Source organism: Thunnus thynnus, chromosome 12 (genome assembly GCF_963924715.1).
Source record: "Thunnus thynnus chromosome 12, fThuThy2.1, whole genome shotgun sequence".
In the NCBI taxonomy this organism is placed as follows: domain Eukaryota; kingdom Metazoa; phylum Chordata; class Actinopteri; order Scombriformes; family Scombridae; genus Thunnus; species Thunnus thynnus.
Genome location: NC_089528.1, coordinates 27,184,993 through 27,205,821, shown reverse-complemented (window position 1 = coordinate 27,205,821; position 20,829 = coordinate 27,184,993).

Below are 20,829 nucleotides of genomic sequence, written 5' to 3'. Positions count from 1 at the left end.
CTATTCATATATTTATTAATAGTAAATAATACAAAGTAGAAGAAATCTGTTTTGTCTAATTAGTTCAGTTGGTTCCTGATTCAAAATTACCCCTAAATTTTTCCTCTTGCTAGGTGTGTATGTTTGTATCTGTGTGGTTTATGTCCTCACAAGTGAATGTGAACTGTATGTAGATGCAGCAGTAAAGGTCTAAGTGTGTGTGTAAGCGGCCTGGCCATGCTCTCTTTCCTGGCTGCAGAAGGAAGGCGTGAGCGAGGGGAAGAGGGGGGCCATTTATCAGCCCTCTAACTGGCTATAAGAAAAGCAATGCTTGCTGGGAGTCAAGCTGGCAGCAGTTTTCCTCAGATTGATCTGCAGCACCACTCCAGTTTATGATAAAATAGATCACATCACAATATACCCGCCAAAGTGTCTAGAAAGAGTGACTGTGTTACACGCCACCGCTGAATTCTACATTTCCCACATTTGGCGGGTGGGCGGATGCTAATGTCAAGCCTTGGTTGTAGCTACATACAGTAGGCTACATAGCATTAAGCTCAAAGCCACGCTGTGCCTCACACATCTCAGTTTAGCATGCTAACATTTGCTAAGGTTGACAGAAAAAATGTCTTTAGTTTTTCTGGGTAATTTTTCCATGTATTTAGTCATTGATAAGGTGACGTTGGAGTTAGATGAAAAGCTTTCTTGCAAAGCTGTGCCAAATTTGATTGCAATAGCGTACATCCAATAGTTGTCAAGACTTGTCATTCAAAATGATTGACAGGAAACTGATCCATCCCCAGAGCTATGTCACTATCATGGCTAAAAATGCACAGTCCTTGGACTTGTAGAATCCTTGTGTGGTGTGTTGTTCAGGCTGAAAACATGCTTTGCACTTGACATGTCAGAGATAGGAGGTTTTCACCCAGCAGAGATGATAGTGTTGAAAAGTAACACGTGTTCCTTCTGTAAAACCACAGTCTATGTTGCAACCTCTCGAAATGAGCCTAATTCAAAACAAGCTCTTTTCTTTGAATTCTACATGCTGCAGAGAGTTAAAAGCATCAAATCAGTATGTACGCAGATATTGAGACCACAGAGCGAACAAGAAAATGCCACAACGTCAGCATGAGGCTGGTGGCTGAACAAGGATAGGTGGTTTCTTATCTCGATGCGTAAAACTATTTGATCTTACCTCAAAGCCTCCAAACCACTTCAAGTAAAGACATTTCAGATTACATTAAAGAGACGTCAGGCCACGGTCCTATTCTGCTTGGAAATCGCTTTATTGATGTTTCAGAGTCAGACTGTGATATCTAATCTGTGCCAGAATTATGCACAGGATTTTAGCTGCATTTAATTTTACATTGTGGGACGTCTGACCACAGTCAGTGTACTATAGAAAGCTACTGTGGCACAAAAACAGAGCTGTGCCTTTTTCAGATTTGCAGGATTGCTGAATATCAGATATTTTTTGGTCACTGAAAGTGCTCATTCTTTCTATAACAGTAACTGTTGTTGTAGGAGCAAAGTTGCTGCTAGTTAGCATTAATAATACCAAGAGTTGCAGCTGTGAAAATAATAAAACAATTTGAAATATCATGTTATCCCCCCTGGTTTACTCAACCTATTGCTATTTATTGCTGAGCTCCATATACAGCATTGATCTTTAAATTGTGCCTTTTAATTATTAATCTTTTATTTAGTGGGTGGTGTTTGTTTCCTTGTTTCATGTGTGTTCTTAAAACTTGATGTTATAGTTCAGTTTTCTACAGTTTTACAGTTTTTTTTGGAATAAATCAAGTTGTTCTAAATTCTAATTTGCAGCAAATATATAAAAAGTTGAAGAGACAGTAGTTAAAGAGCAATGTCTAATTATATTTGTCAACCCCCCCCCCCCAAAAAAACCCCTCTTAAATCTCTAAAAGCTCCACAACAGCTACTAAGTGGACTTTGAAGTGGTATTGTTTGGTCAGATCTGAAAAATGTACCAGACATGATGATGATCATCATCATCGTCATCATCAGTGCCAGATCCCTCACCGATACCAATCACAACTTCTGCCTCACCATCGATATCTCCGCTCTCTTTCCCTCCGCGCACATCTGCAACCTTGGAGTTATTTTCGACAGCATCCTCTCCTTTGAACACCACGTCAAACAAATCACCAGAACTGCCTTTTTCCACCTAAAAACATAGCTCGTCTCCGCCCATCACTCTCTTTCCCTGCTGCCAAATATTTGATCCGTGCTTTCATCACGTCTAGAATTGACTACTGCAACAGCATCCTTTATGGCACATCATCTGAAGTCCTAAATAAACTCCAGTACATCCAGAGCTCTGCTGCTTGCCAGCTCACCCACTCCCCTTGACCAGATCATCCATGTCCTCCAGAACCTCCACGGGCTCCCTGTCCCACAACAAATCCTTCTCCTCACTCACAAAGCCCTCCATAACCAGGTTCCTACCTTACCGACGTGCTCCATCACCACACTCCTTCCTGCAGACTTAGCTCCTCTTGACGCTAACCAGACAACAACCAGATACGAACAACAACTTGTCCACTTGGGCAGTTTAGTTACAACAATAATAGCTGTTGTTTCCTATGTGACAGGGAGACAGATGACTAAACTCAGTGTAATTTCAGCTGTCATTATCACAGGGGATAAACCCTGTAAAGTAACTGTTTCCACAGACCACTGATTAATGTGTAACTGGGGAGTAGTAGAGATTACGCACGCATCTTGAGAGACAGATTCACTTACATCTTTCCAAAATGGCAAGATGGTGGTAGAATGCATCTCCCAAGTTGATCTGAGCAATCAGATTTCAATCCCTTTAAAAAAAAAAAAAATCTGGTTGCATTTACTCTTGGCCTTATTGACATCCTGGATCAAAAATATATCAACAATCTTAAATCTGTGAGGAAAAGAAATATGAAAAGAATGTAAAAGTTTGAAAACAAAAATAGTGATTTTAACTTTTTTTAAACAAAAACAAAAGTGTGCAAATAGGATCTCTGCCTCTCTATCCTCACTCTTTCCCTTTTTGACTTTGTCTCACCCTCCCTGTCTCTTTACCCCCCCCCCCCCCCCCCAGACTGCTTTTTTATACCTCAGCAGATGGCTTCAAACACCAGGTATCCCCCATGGGAGCCTCACGAGGAGGTCCTGGACACTCCAGGCCTGCCTAAACCGCAGGGTGGGGCGTGTGGAAAAGAACGGGCCGAATACATTTATGCATTACTCAGATTCCAGCTTTAATGCACAGTGTGGCTCAAAGCAAATGGAACGCAGTGTGAGGGGGAGTGCTGGGGGAGCGAGGGACAGAGAGTGGGCGAAGGAGAGAAAGGAAAAAAGGGAGAGGGGCAGATACCAGGAGAGCAGATTTCTCACAGATCTCATTGCATTTGTGTGATAAGAAAGGAAGTAACGGCTTCAGATGAGGGGAAATTGCAAAGGGACACGTATCACCTTCCTTTACATTGTGAGAGGCGGATCACAGAAAGCACAGAGGAGATGGAATGAGAGGCAGCTCCTGCAAGGATGTGAGGAGAGACGTCTTGAAATGTACTCAGGATAACCTGCCTCAGATGTGTATTTGTGTAAAATCCTATTGAACATTAACACTTTCATACTTGAGAAAAAATTAAAGTTCACATCAACACTTGTTTATACATCCTGAATCAATTTTATTTACCGGGTGCAATAACTGTAAGAATTTGTCTTGGTGACACTGACGCAGAGACAAACTGACAGTTAAGAGTTTGGAAGTTAAAGTAAATTCTGACATACATGCTACAGAGCAAACACACCCCGAGGCAGAAGAAGTGCATAGAAAGACCGCCCTGCGACTGAAAGTTCACAGGTTTGATCCCGGCAACCATCATGTGTGCTCATCAGGACATAGTCAGGTTTGCATATTTTTAGCCTGATATCTTGTTGTTAGAAAAGACAGAATCAACACTGTTAAAAAATGTTGTAATTTGCTAATCTTGCTAACAAATCTCTTAAAGCAGCAAAGAATGAAAGTTTTTCAAAATAGCCCCCGCTTCTGACAAAAACATAAAAATGGTCCATTAAGCAATTGTTGACCAAAACTCCTCCTGAACAAACAGAAAAAAAAATTCCTTGGATACTGTTGCTTATCAAGAAGTTATGGATAACATATTGGCAAACACTCCAGCAGACATGGACATGACCCATCCCATTTGACCATTATTCACTCTCCTTCTGGCTGCTCTTTGGTCTCCCCCAGCTCCTGAGAAGAAAAAAAAAAAAAAAAAAAAATCAGCCTTTTTAGCTGCTATATGTTCCATTTTTACCCATCAGATACTCATTTACATTAGCTTTCTCAGTGCATTTACATGCACCTGCATGCAAACAGGTTATTCAGGGAACTCTATTTGTGCAGGTCATCGGAGAATGTGTTAACATGCACTGAAGTAACCTGGTTATTGTAAATCCAGGTCAGTTATCAGATTTCTCCTCAACCCACAACCTTATTTTGGAAGCATGGCTTACTTATTTATATACACAACATCTAATATGTAATTGTATTGGTAATAAAATATGGTTTTGGGGGGAAGGGGAGGGGTAAAATGGTTGTTAGTAATGTAAAAATTTATGGGAGAGAGGAGCTAAAAACATGAAATCACCAGTAGGAGCTCACTTGTGTCGTGTCAGTTTTTATTTTTGTATTTTTCCCACTAGAGTCCAAATCCAATACCAGCTATTAATCTGTTGCTGGAGATGATATTGGAGATGGGATGAGTCCACCTTTGTGATTTGGCTGATAAAACATGTCTAAGCCGTATGATACATCACAGGAAATGGGTGATTAAGTTTTACTGTAGAATAGACTCATCTACGTTTGGGAAATAATGACAGATAAATTTCCAGCTTGACATTCAGTACACATAAATCCCATATGAAACAGAAAAAGGCACTTTATATTTGTGAGGAAGTATGCAGCGGTGATAAATTTCACTCTTCAAACAATTGCTCCCCTCCATAAAAATTAGGCCAACCAATTGCCTCACAGATTTGTCTCCTCTCGCTCTCTCCTCCACCCTGGTGCCTCTGCGCTCGTTTCACAGCCACAGCTGTGCAAAAGCAAATTTATTATCAGCCTTAGTATTTCTGACAGGCTATCCAGCAGACGCTCGGGGTCCTTGAAGTGCAGAAAGGCCTTCCCATCGCTGCGCTCCCCTGCCTCCCAGCAGGTCTGCAAAGTGAATTTACTGCCACTGTCAAAACTTCTGTCAGTTCTCAAAGGGAGAGAGAGGAGACAGAGACAGAGACAGAGGGAGAGAGAGAGAGCGCAAGAGAGCAATATGGGACTTTTTTTTTTTTTTTCCTCCCTTCCTCTTCCACAGATGCCCGGACATGCAGTCTCTCCAACCCAGAGGGCCTTTGAAATCAGCTTGCTCGTTAATAGTTGTCTCGTGGAGGCTTGGAGAAAGGAACGCTTGACAGAGTCTGAATGGAGACACCAAAGCTCCGTTTTGTCAAGTACTGAAATTCTCATTTTCACCTTTCTCCTACCATAGCATAAGAAAAGGAGGAAAAAAAACATTTCCTGCTGCATTTCCTTGCCAATGTTTTTCTCCCCTCTTATTTTTCTTGCAAATTCAAGTCAAGTCATGAACAAGTTACTGAGCGTATCTTCAGCTGCTGATGAGAAACGCAGTCTGTTGCACTGGAAATTAAATGTTCCATGTTTGAGTTATGTTGTGTAAAGAAAGCACACAGATTTATTATCTTTCGGTTCCAAATATATAAATTTGTATTGTTCTTTTATGTCTTCTCAGGTTTCACGTTTTAAACTGGATTTCATGATGGAATGACTGGTGCTACGTTCATGTATCATAACTTCTGTTAAAGATATGATACAAAACATAAAAGTAATTTTTCATTGTCCCCTCATGTCCTTTTGTTCACAGATACAGTAGATCTCATCTTTTTTTTTGTTTTGTTTTCCTTTGAGGAAAATGTGGGAAAAGTGTTGTTTGATAGATGCATCTTGTGCTGCTAATTGTTCACTCTTGATTAATTGGTCAATAATGTTTCAATGTATCAATTATAAAATATTAGAAATTGGTGAAACATGCCTATTATCATGCCAGAGCCAAATATGATGCCCTCAAATGTCATGTTTTGTCTGACCAACCGTTCAAAACCCAAAAATTTACAATGATATAAAAACAGAGAAAAGCAGATAATCGTCAAATTTTCTGTCACACAACTAATTGTTCAAGCACCAGGTCCATCTTTGCATTTATATACCTGAGAAGATATCTATAATTCTTCATGTGTCTCAACCCTAATTCCCAGTAAACAGACCAACAAGATGACTTGATAATGAATCCACACGTAGCCACAGAGCAGTGCTGCTGCTGCTGCTGCTGCTGCTGCTGCTGCTGCTCTGCTGCGGGGCGTCCTGGAGGGGAGGACACTCCAGGGTGAAAACAACCCTGTACTTTAAAAACAACTCAAAAAAACGTGGAGCCATTCATCCCTGAGCTTGCCCTCTCCCAGCCGCATACCTTCACGTCCCGTCTCAAAGGCATCCAAACATAAAGGCGGAGACAGAGAGACGGGGCAGCGCTAACAAAGGGCCCCTGAGCAGCCTCCCCTTTCACACAGCCCAATAAAACCACCAGGTTCCCAGTCCAAGGAGAAAAAAAATAAATACACTCTCCACCTCCTCACCTTAACCCTTATTTTTGTTCATAGTGTTTCTTTATTGTACATCACCACCCCAGAGCGATAGATCCTTGTTTGTGTTGTATCAGCTCTCAGATGTACGTCGCTTTGGATAAAAGAATCTACTAAATGAAATTGTAAATTGTAGAAATATTTAGTCGGGCGTCTGCTTCCTTGTAATTCAGGATGAAGTGAGGGGTAAAGCCACCCAAACAGAGGCAATAAAAAAAAGGGGCATTTCTCGCCTTTAAACCTTATTTTTAGGAGTATTTGGGGGGCTTATGGGAATTCTATTTGAACTATATTTGTATTCATACTGGCAAGTAAATATATAGTTGAAAGCGAACATTTTTCAAAGAATTTAATAAAGGCCACACACACTGAAAGAATGCTCCCAAAAATATTTGGTGCAGCTGTAATGTTCTGACATTATCGTCATCGGTTATATCATCAAGTATGACCTGGTATTTGATGTGCATGCTCCTTTAAACCTGGACGCTGGTCCATAAGGGACAAGAATCACATTTATGTGAAAATATCTGATTACAAATAATACAAAGAAGGTGTGATGCAAAAGCAGCTCCTCAGTATTTAGTGACATATTCAGGCATTTTTTTCATGAACTACTGGTCTTACACTTCCATCTTTCAAGAAAGAAAATCTTGAGTTTCTCCAAAGCCATGAAAAGTTAAAAAACTTCATCTAATAGCATCCGAAGAGCACCTGACTTTATTTTTGACATCCCCAATGCAGTGCAGATTCATCCCGGTGCTATTCTCATGTAGCTTTTTAGAGCAACAAGTGAACTCTTCATTAATATCACTTTGAGAAAAATGTTTGATGACTCAGGACTTTACTCTTATTCTGTTGTTCAACTTCTTCTAAACTGCTCTGGTTATGTGTCCCTTAAATACCACAAGAGTAAGATAATATAAAATGTGTTGGGGATGGGATGGGGGGTGATGGGGGGGGAGATGCTTTAAAGCGACCCTGAGAACTCAACTACCAAAACACCCAGCACCCATTCACAGTCAATAACACTCCACCAACTCTTCTCACAATGTCAAGGTCAGCAATAAAACTCTTGATATTAAAAGCCTTGACAAAGGGAACTTTACGGGGTTACAATTTATGGCCATTTTTGAAGTGAGCTCTCAGACACTGTTGTTGCTATTGAAGGGCGAGTGCTTTCATCACTGGCAGCAAAAAAAGAAAAAAAAAAAAACTTCACCTTGCCATTGCATGTTTCTCATTTCAATGAGTATTTAATCCAAGTGGAAAAACATGTGTGAGATCTAGTTCCTACCTCTGGATTAAACCAGATTTTATATAAATTCATAGATATATACATTTCACATACAATTTTTTTAAAAATCTGTAAAATCCTCTAGTGTTTCTCGGACTGACTTGCAGGCAGTCAACTTTAAAAAAAAAAAAAAAAAAAAAAGCTTGAAATCCTTGGTCACGACATAAGTATGAAACTAGATTTATAGCCAGTAAGCTTCTGCTAACCAAAAAGTCTTTTAGCAAATGTACTGTAATCACATCCACAGTTTGCCAAGTAGTCAATGGTTTGGAGAAGTGAAGTGCAGACGCCTGCAGTCGTGCAGGCAGCAGAAATTAAGTGTACTGCAGAAATATGAGGTTTGAAGTGTGGCATCCTCTCCCATCTCCCCATACCATATTTTTCCCAGTTTTGACTGACTTGCTGTTGTTGGCTTTGCTTCTCTACACTTAATTTCAACAACAGATGTTAAACTTCAGCTTCGTAGAGGAAGAAATGTGACAGAAATACTGATCTGTCATAACTCTAAAACAGGAGGTGAGAATACCGTAGCCAGCAAAGAGGTCCTACTTCATAATTCATGCCTCCTACTGCGTTAATGCTAGAGTTTTCTCCCCTTCATCCACCACAAGGAAATCATTTAACATATTTCATGTTTTTGTTTTTCAGGTTTCTTCGTATTTTCAGCAGGGGCTAACAAGGAATGCTCGTGTCTCAAATGAATTTTGTTCACAAAAGTTGTTTGAAAAATGTAGAGGTGGATTTTTTTTTTTTTGGAGGCCTTAAAATGTCAGAGAGACCAAATTGGATTTCAGTTCCAAAACGTTACGTAATCAGAAAACTGCACACTCGATTAGGACAAGACAGGAAAAGATTGAGTGTTGGTGAGTTATGGAGTGTCCCCGTTGTTTACATTTTTTTATGCATTGTGCCTTTAATGCAGAATACAGGGCCTGGCAATATGCCTTAAACACATCATGAAAAGGGACTTTGAGTTTAAGGTAACTAAATCTTCTGTTAGCAGTATTTGAATTCGTTTGTGACTGCTGTTGCTCTTTGTAAGTTCAGAGAAAAATGTTGTCATGGTTTTCCAGACTGTTCTCCCACCATAAGTATCCAATCAATTTTCAGCTTTTTCTCACTGATGCACTCTCAGTTTAGGAACAGAGGATTCAAACCTCTTTAAAAGGTCTGTTAGTTGTCTTATGTCGCTTTGAAAAATCAAACATAAAAGTGCTGCCATGCTGCTACTGGCTGCTAAAAGGCAAACAACCTAAAATGACCCACCTTTTTTAACTTTGTGATTAAAGACGCCGCCCCCTCTCACACAGGTGTTTTCAGTTATTCTGGCTAATTAGACCTCTGCTAAGGTTGAAGTTACTTGAGTTCACTAAAGACCATGTAAATTTATTTCTGCCCTAAAACCTTTTTTTTTGTCCTGAACTTTTCAAAAACTCAGCTTTGCAATGTGATTAGTCAAATGAGTAAAAGACTAAAGGACTTAACAAATTGGGGAAAAGTAAGTCAACAAAGAAACATTACAAAAGGTGATTCGGATTAGATCCATTATGTCACTTTATGACACCAAGAGAATCATCCAAGCCTTTGTTAATTTCCTGGTTAGGTTATTGTGATGCAGTTTTTACTCACATATCTTAGGGCCTTTTCACACCTATAGTTTGTTTGCTCTTTCACACACAGAGAGATCCGAGCCAAAAATGCATCACGACAAGCCACAACATTCACTCCACTCATTGGTCAGATGTGTCTGGGGTGTAAACACATGAAGAAGGTCTTGAAGGAGGTCCTGTGGCCAAATACGATGTACTACATTGCGCTAGTCCAGGTCTGACCTCGATTCATTCTCTGGCTAGTTGTTAGCATCTGCTAAATTTGTTCATTAGCATCCCAGTATGCAAAGCTAATCCGGCTACTGGAGCCATTTGCTCAAACTTGTGGAGTTCAGCTAGTAGTCTGGTAAGATCACATTCCCACCACAAATAAACCACTCCAGAGTTCGCTTGGGACCGGACCAAGACCACCTCCTCTAAAGGGTCTTAGTGCAGTTGTTCTGGTCCACACCCATATGTGATTACTGTGTTCACACCTGCTCAAATGATTCGCATTAAGGGTGAAAACGAACCAGGTGGATAAGTTCAACAAGCAGTTTCAATAAGCTTATCTAAAACTCAGTGCACGTTAATAAATATTACTGTAAATGTTGTTTTATTACAGATGATACATACTCACTGACACCTGTTTGATTTACTTTAATATGTTTTTTACTACCTCCTTTTTAGATGTAGGATGACTTGTATTACAAAGCTATCAATGCACTTTTTTTTTTTTTTTAATTTTTAAACAGTTTGTAATTTACTGAAGAATAAACTATTTTGCTCCAGTTGGTGTGACGGCTTCAAAGCTCTGACAGCTTAAACAAGCCACAGTCATGGACCTCAGTGCCTCAAAGAACGGAAACTGTGTACACGCCATGCACACAAAAGTGTTTCAGATGGCAAAGCTGAGGGAAAACAAACAAACAAACAAACATGCAGCTCAGTGTGAGGCAACTTGCATGGTGCAGACTACACCTTTACTTACTGCCTGTCAAAGCTGTTGGTCTCCTCCCCTTGACCTGGACCCTCCCCTGGTCTTGCTGCTGGAACAAAGCCCCCGCTGTGTGAGCCTGCTCTGGGGAGTTAGTCTGGGAGAACGTTGAGCCGCCTCCACCGTGGCTATGATTGAGGCCATCCGGGCAAGCTGAGGTTAGGAGGGAGGTTTGGGGGGGGGGGGGGTTGGGCGTTTGTGGGGGGGCGGAATGATGGATGGGGTGTGTGTGGGAACCATGCCCCGGCCCGCCTGTCCACTTGTGAAAAGGGCCAGTGCGCTGCCAATTTGCAATGCAGATCATACCCCTTGCAGGCTCACTTTGGGAAAAGGCGCATCAATGGCTGGCATAAAGCAGCCATCCGCTGATGGCAAATGTCATTCCCATTTTGATTCTTGACCCCCTTTTCTCCAAACTCAGCCTGCTCCTCCAAAATAACCCTCCCCCCTTTATTGTGTGCTTCAGTTGCAACCCGCGCTCTGTTCTGGATCGCCACATTAGACTCCAAGAAGAAGAAGAAGAAGAAAAAAAAAAAAAAAGAAAACAAAGTTCAGAGCTCCCATTCACATCGGGGGCAGTAATTGTCATTCACACTGAGATGGTGTGAAATACGTCAGGATAAGAATGAGAGAAAAGGAGCATTGGAAATTCCCTCCTCTGTTCGATGAGAAGCGAGCGTTGTTAACTATCGCGGTCATTATCGTTACACTCTAATTTGTCACTAAGCCATTTAACTCCAGCAGCTAAATAAATAGATAAATAACAAAGCCAGGGCTGGCACTGCTGTAACTGGTGGCCGTGGCACTGAGGAGGAGGAAAGAAAAAGGCCTTTCACATAACTTGTCCACTGAAACGCAAATAAGGATAAACCGGGGATACGTGAATGCCTGAACGTTCCTCCTCCTCCATGGAATTTCACATCTTTTCAGGTTCTCTGGGTTGCAAAGAAATGGTCACACATACAGATGAATAAAAAATTTTAAAAAAGGCAAACTTCTCTGCAAAATCGTACATATAAAGATTGGTTGATTTCTCCATCTGTTACTATTTAGACCTTTTTGACAACTGTGATTTTCTGATTGTGATGCATGATTTCTGTCATCTAATCTAAAGAAACTTCATCTCTTAAATTTTTATCTTCTGTCTTCCATCTTATCTTGATAAGTACCGCCTCGCAAAATGTCAGGTTGTAGCAAAGAAATCAAACAAACCTGTCTTTTTTACTCATATTCATATTTTTGTACATTCAAATCAAAGAGTTTTAAATTTGTGGATTGTGTCAAACTTTAGTCAAAAGGGTGCTGATGAGTGTTGAACAACTTATCATAATGAAAAATCTGACCCATATGTATATATATATATGCACAAAAAAAGTTTCTTATATTACTAATTAGAGCTCTTAAAGAGATTTAACTTGATTAACAGATATTATCTTCATTCCAAATACCATTTATGCCATTTTGACTGAAAATATTCCCATTTAAACTTTCCTGAAGGCTATATAGCTGTTATTACAAAATGACTGATCACTACCATCAACTCATACTTACTTTTGGACTAATGCAGCGTGTCATGATGACAGTTTTAACTGCAGATGGTGTTAAAAAGGAGGGACAAGCAAAATTCGGGACGCCACAGAGCTTATAGTCTTTTCTAGTTGGGTCTCTGCTGTCATGTCATGAGGCCCCGTAATGCCAAAGTACAGTAACTGGAACAAAGTTTCTTCTTATTTTGTACTGTAACTATATACTCTTTATTTTCTGTATTTCTTTAACCCTATATAGGGTCCAAAGCCAAAAAAATATTTATTTGCTCAGTTATATTAAGTCTATGTCAACACTTTCTGTAATTGTTTCTCCAGAGCAGTTTAATTTGAGTGTCCCATTTAGCCTTGGAAACCAAAGTTTTCCCAAGGATCCATTACAGTGCATGGCTGGAGCCCAGTTTGTTTTCATTTCAAAGTTTGGATAAATTCCTCCCTGAGCCCCCCAGGATGAGGTCAACGTACAACATAATCAATGAAAAACAAGATTTCTAGAGCAGTCAGTGGCCTTCGTACACACAGCGTAATCAGGAATTCGCTTATTGGTGTATTCCTCCGAGACGCATATGTGTACGTTTCACTGTAAGGGTCAGATCTCACGGTCAGGAGCGGATCAGGATTCAGCCGACACCACCACGTCAGCTGTTCCATGAGTTGAACCTGAATATTACGAATCGCCCCGAGATTCCCTGCTGTCCCAAAACGGGACGTGACGGGATGGACAACTTCGATTTATGAAAGAGATTTGATCTCAGATGGTCTGCATGACTGATTTAGGTAATTTATTCCCTTCTAGGTCAGATTGAGTTCACATCATAATACAGTTATGATGAAAAATGGCTAGAGTCAACTGCAAAGACTGCTTTTACTATGAAATGTCCATTTTTAGTTCAGGAAAAACATACCAAAATTTCAGTTAACTATTGTTTTCATGGAACAAACATTATTATAACTTTTAACCTAGTTTTAATGAGTTGTGGTAGGTTTGTTACCAAGCTGAAACTAAGCTAAATATGCCTCATAGCTCCAAAAAGCATAAAAAAAAGACCTTTTTCATGATTCAGTAGCTGAAATAAAGTGTCTGTGAACTCTGCGAGAAGGCAGAAGGATCTATTTTCACCTCTTAGAAGTGCCATCATTTGGAAGGTGGAAGTACACGCTCTAAATCGCATCCCGGTGAGCTGTGTCGCGGCTTGAATGTCATCACCGCCAAAAACCCAGCATGGCTCTTCAAAACTCCCCCCTAGCTGCCTCCTGTTACCACTCGGCCACTCGGCACTATTTGGCTTCCGCATCATCACATCCTTTTCAAGTGTTTGTATTTGGCTCAGTTTGTCTAGGTTACACTTTGGGTGCTTTGAAGCACTTAGGGAATAGATGAATATGTTTTTTTCCCCTCCTCATTTGGCATCTTTGGCAAGAGTGAAAATATGGTAAGTATGCAGGATGTCAATAATTTAGTAGACCCCTCGCTAAGAGCTTCAGCTTGGAGCTATCATCCGGACGTGTCTTAGGTTTTGATCTGAACCTTTTTTTTGTAATTGCTCTCAAATCACAACTCATTCCTCTTCACTCTGAAGTTTTGCCTTCACGGTCCTGTCAGATAAAAAAAATCACTCTCATTTTAATCTTATGGACGTACATGTGAGCTATTAGTGAGACTATATTATTGAGATATTGACCGCAGCTAATTTGTGAGTTGCAACCATGTCAAAAATGCTTAGACAGTAAATAACTCTGAACCGCAGATAATAAGCTCTAAGTTTCCCTCTTACAGCACCACTACTGTCTGAGCTGCTTAACTCAATTACTGCAACATTTTTCTGCAATGCTCCCCGAGCACTTCCCCTCCTGGACCATCCAGGGCTGGACGTTCCCTGACATGCATGTAATCTGGAACTTGTGCAAAGGGATCATGTGAGTGTTTGAATATGAGGTGGAACGAATTTAAATTGTGGTGAATGGGGGTAAGAGAGAGGTGGGGTGACGGGTGGAGATGACTTATTTCTTGTGACCTTTTTTTTTTTTTTAAAAAAAAAGACTTTTTGAAAGGAGAAGTTAATCTTAATAGAACAAGGATGGACATAGTCTCAAAACGCTTTTGGGAAAAGTAGCCTGAACTGTGCTGTCAAGCAGTGACGAAGGGAGGAGTGGGGGTTGGGGGGGGGTAACATAACAGACCTCTGTGACCTCTGTAATAGGCGCATCACTCCAGAGTCAGTAGGACACCAATAAAAACATCAGTCACACACAGGAGGTCAGGACCAGAACAGACAGGGAGAAGAATGGTGGTAAAGAAAAGGACACTGAAAATGTATTAAAGGGCCACCAGCTGAAGAAGGAACAAAATATGACACAGGCAGTTTGAATAGACGACGTTGCTGCGTTTTTTAAAAGGACACGATTATTAGCACCGAACTGGTACCTGTCCAAAGTTATGTCTCTATGCTCCAGGAACAAAGCAGGTTTAGTGGACACGGCAAGGTTGCATGATGCTGGGCACCAAAAAGATCTTTTTCACATTTAAAATACATTACACAAGAAAAAAACAAAACAATAAATAAAGTGTCTGAGAACTGTTATTATTTTTGTACTATTCATGTGTGCAGATTGGACACAAGAATGCAAAAGCCTTAACTTTTTTTTTTTGGCATATGCTCCTTGTCAGCAACTTTCACTGGAATGAACTCAGCATCATCCTTGAAATACAGCTTTAACTTCTTATAATATTTCCATGGTTATCAGTGTCCAGTGACTGACTGCTAGACTGTTTGTCTTTTCACCAGGCATGTGTAGCCCAAACTGTGGATGGTTAGTCAACACCTCAACAGTCAAAGTCTGTTCACAGTCAATAATCTTTTTTATAACTTTGGAGCATGTGCCTTTGTTGCATTGCGATGGGCGTGATGGACTACAAGTAAAGAAGAAGACATCAAACTGTCTGCAGGAAACTCTATGTCTGATTATTCCTTTATGTGTCTGTGCCAGTTGATGCATGGTCTAGGTACAGTACAGTCAGGGTGAGATTACTATCACAAAGTAAACATCGTGTTTATTGCAACGAAAGTAAATATCAGACAACACCTGGTTAAGGTTCAGCACACATCATATTTGTGGTTAAATAATAAAAATGTCAACACTGTCTGCTACTTTGAGACAGGATGTGAACCCAGGACACCAAAGCCAAATGCCTATATGTTCATCCACCGCGTTGACCTCCAAGTTCTGACTTTTCACCGCACTAAAAGAACGTTACACACTCCCTGCTTTGCCACTAAATGTACTGTAACTCACTGATGCAGAATAGCTGTACATGAACGTAATTCTTAGGAGACAAGGTTGGAGCAGGGGCTGTTTGGCGGGCACAGTTCTGCATGTGTATTCGACTGGTGTGTACGGCGTGTCACAGTGTTGGCTGTGTGTGTTCACAGGAAACGAGGAGCACCCCAGGGCTCCGTTCTTGGCCTGGCTCAGGCTCCAGGAGGGGAGGAGGGGGTGGAGGGGGGGACTCTCCAAGTCTGGAAAAACAATTCCCAGAGACCTGCAAACAGCCAAAAGCAATACAGCCACAAGGAAACCTTGGCCACTCTCCAATGCTAACAATTAAAATGAGCAATGTGTTAAAAACCATACAAGAGGTGGCATAGACCCATCAATTTACGACAGTGTGCTCAGTTTTCAAGGGGAGCAAGTGATATATCTTTAAAAATACACAATATATTTCACTTACAAAACAGAGTCCCATATAGGTAACAGGAGCTACAGAGAATCCTGCAAATATAAATATTCAGCAGTTTAGCCAATGGAAAACTTTACTTCGTTTGATTGCATTTTTGTAATATGACAAGTCTCTCGTGTTATGAAACATATTTTCATAGCAACACTCCAGTGTGTCTTGAAGGTCTCAGAAGGTGTTGGATTGTATTGATTATGCAGAAGGGTTTTGGATGAATGTGGTGTTGATCAACAGTGCTACTAAAAAAAAATGGACTCGGTGAACTTAAAATGGCATCAGACAATTTTCATGCATGATGCATGAGGAGTAAAAGAATACAGACAGATGCAGAGTGTTTGAAGACTAAGGGACCTGCTGCAGGTCTATATGAAAATAAATGATCTCCTGGGAATATTTACATTTGATAACTTACTGATGTTACTCATCTGATAACATGTATTTCCACAGAAAAACCCATAGGTTGTTATGGATAAAATGCAACAATCTATACATTTTAATGTACTCTTCAGTTCTTCTCTTTATATTTTTCTAAGTAATGTGCTGAAATGTAAATGAAAGTATGAACCATAATTATTGGCATTGTTTTGTTTTGGGGTTTTTTTTGTTGTTGTTCTTGTTGTTTGTTTGTTTTTTATATAGGTTGGTGTAATGTGAAGGCACCGCTCTTAATAAAGCGAAGAGATCAATGCACACCAGGTCACATTAGCACCATCCTGTCTAAGAGATACTGTAATAAAAAACCCTAACTTGTCATGTGACAGGTTGTTAGAAAATTTGTGTGACAGACAGACAATAAAAGTGCCGTCAATCACTTCATGCAAGCGTTTTACAGAAATCTCTCTTTAACCTGTGGCAGCTTTTTCTAAAACCTAAGTTTGAACCCATCCTGCTTCCACAGGAGAAAAATACACTGTGGAAATTATCTCTTTTACTTCACTCATTTTTAAATCAAGGATGGACAAATTCATTGCGTCCAAAATCGGCCTCAAGTACAGGGTTACTTGAGGACAGACACTGATTAATTATAATATGAAATACACAAATTAATCAATGATTGTAGCTTTAAGCATTAGCCTAAAAGCAGATCCAGGTACATTCGTGTTGCCCTACTTATCAAGCCATTTACACCAGTTTAACCTGATAGCAAGTAATGTAATGACGAAGCATTACAAATAATGTAATTAAGAGTTTGCATGCATTTGCAGTGGCGTAAATATCAACCGTTTGTACATGAAAGATCATGCTCAGCTGTTTTTCACACATACTGATGATGTAAATATATTTCAAATGACACATATTTGTGACACATAATTGATAAAAGTGTATTTTAGACAAGTAACTTAACCGATAGTGAAGTCAGATTTCACCATTAAAATATAAGTACTTCATGGCTCGGTAACATACTGCACTCCCTCCACCTCTGCAAAGAGATTTTAGATCAATCCTGAACCTCACAGTCAGGTACACACATGTACACACACATATACACATTTTTGATGCTTTATTTGTATCCACTGACACACACACACACACACACACATACACACACAGGCACATGCAACATCTGTCTGGCTCCCTAGGCAAGCAGCAGCCCAACCAGACATGCCCAATGAAATATGCATGACACGCTAGCATGTGATATGTCAAAAAAAAAAAAAAAAAAAACACCATCTACCTCCTCTCATCCTCCAGTGGCTCAGCTGTTCATTCATTATACATGGCTACTCCATGCACCTCCACTTTGTGCATATTACTGTACCTACCCAAACCTACTGCATCTGCCCTGCATTTACCACACACTGGTGTCCAGAAAATGGGTTTTACTGCATATAGAGTCATACTCTGACAGTTTATGTAAATGTAAATGAAAGGTACAGTGCAGATACAGTCTACTATATAACGCAATAGCACTTCTACCTATACACAGTTCTTGAAAGCTTCTACATATTGTGTTTTAAATGTAAAAGCCAGTATCAGGTCTGACTCACAGGAAGTCTCAAAGCAATTGAGAATTGTTTGGAGTCTGTACAAGAAAAACTGAGATTGTTGTTTCCAGAGAGAGCAACAGCAAAATAAAAAGCGGCAGTAGCTGAGTACCGCAGGTGTTTAACTGGCTCCTGTTTTGCAGTTTGTTTTCTTTGCAATATGTTTTGATAAAACTTTATAATGTAACAATGAGTCACAAGCAGGAAAAAAGTCATTATTGGCGCCGTGGTCCCGTATCTGCTCGAGCTAGTCCCGCTCTTGCCGTCATTTGAGTAGGGTTAAGTAGTGCAAGTTGTTGCTCCTCCTGCACATCAGAGGACATCAGCAAAGTTGGATTTTTTTTTTTTTCAGTTCCCCCACATCACACTGCTGGGCACCTTTTGAGTCTTTGAGTTTCGGCATCCAGTGCAACACCAGACAAGAATGTAAATTTCAGACAAATCTGCCAAACCACTGGTTGAGTTTTAATGATGTTTTCAAAATTCATATTTTTTATGATATCTGCACAATCGTGGCAAGTAGTTAACGTTAAGGAAAGATTGTGGTTATGGAATATAATCTATAAAGATATAATAATATAATCTCTATTCCTGTCAGATATATGGAAGCTTGTCCATGCCTTTATCTCCTCTAGACTGAACTACTGCGATGCACTCTTCACAGGGATCCCTGGCAGGAGCATCCAGAAGCACCAGTACGTTCAGAACAGCGCTGCCAGGATGCTGATGAAAGCGCGAAAACACAAACACATAACACCGATTCGGTTTTCATTGCACCGGCTCCTCGTCTCCTTCGGGGTTGATTACAAGGTCCTGCTCCTCACATACAAATCCATCAACAGTCATATGCCTCCCTACCTACAGGAACTGATCACACCATAAACCTCCAACCTCACCCTCAGATCTGTCAGCAACTCGCTCCTCCGGGCCCCCAGTACCAAGCTCCACGCCATGGATGATCAAGCCTTCTGCTCTGCTGCACCACGCTTATGGAACAGCCTTCATAACCATCTGAGCACAGACCTGAGACCTTTCTATTCAGGAAGTCTTTTTCATCTCAACTCTTGTTATCTTTATGTTGTGTGTTGTATGTTTTTAACGCAGTAGCATGTAGCACCTTGAGAATGAAAGTACTGCACAAATTAAATGTATTATTATTATTTATTCAGTCTCAACTATGGTTAAGACTGAATAAAGAAGTAACCACCTGTCTACATAAGGGATAGATTACTTTGTGGATTGACACTGGACATAAATCAAAAGGTGTGAATTCCTAGGAATACTGGCCAGTGATAGGATACTGGGATACTGTTGCTCCTCCAGTTTTTCAGCCCACATGTGTAAGCGGAGAGTTGGGGAGGAGATGTTACCAAGTACATGTGTGACTTTGATGGACATCCCCATCTGAATAATTGACGATGACCTCAAGGAAGTGCAGTCCAGAAACATCACTACAAGTAGTTTAGAGCAACAAACACAACAAAAATAATACACACACACACACACACACACATATATATAAATATATATATAGATCTGACCAATTAGTCCAATGTCTCAAAAGTGGAAGTCCACTCCCTGCAGCATTTCCTCCTTCACTGAGGCACTATGAGAACAGTATGGAGACGGTATGGGTTGTGACAGGAATTATTCCCAGGCCTCATTGGTTTGCTTCTCATGTTAACATCAGCTGGTGCAGGGAATTATTTGACTCAGAGCCAAAGCTTTGGTGACTCGCACTCAAACACAAACAGCTCTCCCTCTCCTTCCCTCTCCTCGATTTGAAAATTACTTACATTACTTCTTTCGGTTGAATAAAAGTGAGCCCAAAGTCAGGCAGGTGACACGTCTGTCAGGAGTCTAGACGTTCATCCTTAAGCTACTTAGTTACTTAACATCCTGTTTTAATGCCTCGGTTTACTGAGATATTCTGCCTAATGAGACAATAACCATTTTTGTGTCAAATATTTGGAGGAGAAATCTTAGACTGAGAAATATTTCAGCTCATCACAGACTTTGACTTGCAACTCAGAGCTGAAAGCGTTGCATCATGAACTTTATGATTAAAAAAAATGGTTCAGAAGCATTTTTCATGTTTTTTTTTTTGCTATCTAAAGGTGGATATCTACCTTGGACCTCCTTGAAAATCAGGGTTTGAGTGATTGCTTTAGCGAACACCTTTCATCTTCAGTATGTATGCAGGGGAAATACAGGTTAAAAAAAAGCTCTATAATCTTTCCATTATGCATTTCAAAAGGTTATAAGAAAACCTGTCTCTGCCTTCATTAATTCTTATTTGTAAGAATTGTCTTATTTGTCTTATTCAGTAAACAACATCAGCTTTTTCCTTAAAAGTCTAAAGTAAAAGTCTGTAAAGAAAAAAATTCCTGTGTCCAAGAAAAAAAAAAAGCTATACTCGTAGTTATGAACAAACAGTCCGACTCTTTCTGTCAAAGCATGAGGCATATGCACCGAGAATATCAAAGGAGAGCCTGAGCATCACTCATGAGCCAATAACAGATGGGGATAAACGAGGGTCAAAGGTTGCAGGAAGCACAGGTCCAATCATAATCCTCTCATAAATATACACAGCCGATGATGGACACATGCCTCACCCGACTCCGACTCCTGTCATCTGCAGGGGATCACGGGGAGGGAGGCGTATAATGTATGTTGATAAGTCCAAAATTATAAGAAGGAGTGTTTGTACCTGTTGGTACAAACATTTAAAAGTAATATCATCTTTTTCTGCCTCAGAGTAGATTTTGAATCTTTCTTGTTTTGTTTTGTTTTTTGTTGTTTTTTTTTAACTTTTTCCCTTTTAAATTCAAGACTGTGAAGAAAGTAAACCCGACAATATTTAAAACAACAATATCCTTTGTTAAGAATTCTTTACATGACAACATTGGCAGAAATGTTGATGATAATCAATTTGCCAAAAATCTGTTAACCTGCATGTTTAGACTGATAAATTTTCCGTTTAAG